Source organism: Schistocerca piceifrons, unplaced genomic scaffold (genome assembly GCF_021461385.2).
Source record: "Schistocerca piceifrons isolate TAMUIC-IGC-003096 unplaced genomic scaffold, iqSchPice1.1 HiC_scaffold_143, whole genome shotgun sequence".
In the NCBI taxonomy this organism is placed as follows: Eukaryota; Metazoa; Arthropoda; class Insecta; order Orthoptera; family Acrididae; genus Schistocerca; species Schistocerca piceifrons.
The window spans coordinates 25,001-27,500 of NW_025727269.1; positions in this window are offsets into that span (position 1 = coordinate 25,001).

A 2,500-nucleotide genomic window follows, 5' to 3' on the forward strand; every position below is an offset into this window, starting at 1 on the left:
CTGTCACAGCGCACAAACAATGACATGAGTCAAAGACACAGGTCTCACACAAGCATAGAATTGGAGCGCCGCCTCTAATAAGCCAAAGGTGCATCCTGACGTGACAAATCTGATCATGTCACAAGCATTCACTTACTATAATCACTATCAACGAACCTGCCGCCCCCGCCCCCCCCCCCCCTACACCTTTCCGTACAACAACGTGTAACCTAACCTAACCTAACCTAACCTATGTTGTACCTTAACCTAACCTATGTTGTACCTTAACCTAACCTATGTTGTACCTTAACCTAACCTATGTTGTACCTTAACCTAACCTATGTTGTACCTTAACCTAACCTATGTTGTACCTTAACCTAACCTATGTTGTACCTTAACCTAACCCATGTTGTACCTTAACCTAACCCATGTTGTACCTTAACCTAACCCATGTTGTACCTTAACCTAACCCATGTTGTGCCTCAACCTAACCCATGTTGTGCCTCAACCTAACCCATGTTGTGCCTCAACCTAACCCATGTTGTGCCTTAACCTAACCCATGTTGTGCCTCAACCTAACCCATGTTGTGCCTTAACCTAACCCATGTTGTGCCTTAACCTAACCCATGTTGTGCCTTAACCTAACCCATGTTGTGCCTTAACCTAACCCATGTTGTGCCTTAACCTAACCCATGTTGTGCCTTAACCTAACCCATGTTGTGCCTTAACCTAACCCATGTTGTCGCCTTAACGTAACCCACGTTGTCGCCTAAACCTGCTCTGTAATTGTTATACGACTCGTTCAATTACTGTAGTGTTGCCCACCCGCAACCCTCGCAATATAGTTCGCTACTCGCACTGCCCGCACCCCTGTGTATCGCTTCATGTTAAACACCTTGCAAGTCTTGCTCACTTTCCACATGCTCCTGCTGTACACTGTAATGTGGATGGCAGCAGGACGTACATGCCGCCCCTCCCCACGTCCCCACCTTGCCCCCTGCCTTCGCAAGCTGGTTGGTGAGAAGTTTGCATGTTCAATGCCCTTCGCATGCGACGTACTCAGGCTACGTTGTGGTGCGGCCTGTGTCAACTGTCCGCTGATGTCGTACGCGTGAACCACAATCTGTACTGCACATTCGTCCTTATGTACTGAATGATACATCGTGGCACATGTGTGACCGCACAACGACTGCGCCCAAAAACGGCGGACCATACAGTGCAAATATTGTGCACGCAGCTACGTGTCGTCTCCCTATGAGAGCTGGATTGCAGTGTGGTACGCCATAGAGACGTGTGGGAGGAACGGACGCCGTGGATGGCGATCAGCATGAGCTGTCTGTTGATGTATTCGGACCTAGTCGTCTCTCCTCACACACCGTGATGGCATGGTGCACCGCGTTCCATATCTGCGACATGCTACAGAGGCCGGTTGACAGTCGTTCGAGCAATGGACATCGCATACGTACGGGGGCCACCTTCCACGTATTGTCTAGGCGTGCACATTTTGTTGCGTGTATGTGGGCAGACGTAGTGTGGCGTGACACCTGACACAGGCATGCAATAATCGTTGAAGTTGCAAATGGCGATGGACGCCTGCGTTTTCTGGTGAAGTTACGCAAATGAACAAATGGTAACCTGTTGTGGTGCGGTTGTTCTCGCTAGGGGTGAATCGGTGATGGCGACGATAGGTTGAGGTACTAACCGGTTGTTCCAGCGATACCCACCATGCCGACGAAACTGAACGGCATCTGGGTGTGAAGCGATACGCGGCGGTGGCTGGGTGGGACCGTCCCCGGCCGGTGAGGGGGCGCCTCCCGGCGTGCTGGCCGCGCGGTGCGTGGGCGCACGCGCTACAGCCGGCTGGTGGGGGCGGCCAGTGGCAGGCGCGCCGGCCGACGGACGCGGCAGGCGTCGCAGCTGCGCGCCGGCGCACCCTGCGCGCGGCGCCGTGCGGCCAAAGTAGGTCCTCGCGGGCCCGGTGCGAAGCGCGGTGGACATCTTCAGTGTGCTGGTCCGATTGAGGACTGTGTGCGTTGAGGATGCGCCGCCGCCCGGCGCTCGGCGCCGCGACGCCGTCTGCTGCTCGGTCGCCCCAGCGGTTCTCGCTGGTGGTTTGTATCGCAGCTGTGCGGATGTGTTGGCGCGTGCGCTGTGCTGGGAGAGTTCGCTTCGGCACCCAAGTGGGGCTTTTGTCCTTCTGTGGCGCTGGCGTTGGAGCTGCCGGTCACCGTAGGTGGCGCGTGTTGTCTCCCGCCGGCAATGCCACGACAGCACGCTCCCGGGCCTCTGTCGGCAGCGGCAAGCTCAGTTGGGAGCACGGGTGGTCGCACCGAAAGCGTCTACTCGCCTAACTCCGGGCGATTGCGCCTCTCTCGAACCCGACCAAGTACTTGGGACGGCGCTGCGCGCCGCCGGGACCTGAGAGGGTTTCGAGGTGTATTGTGCAGGGGAGCTCAGCCTCCTCCTGTTTGCAGAATGATTGAGCGGACGCTTGCGTGTTCGCGCGGGCCCCCGGGACACA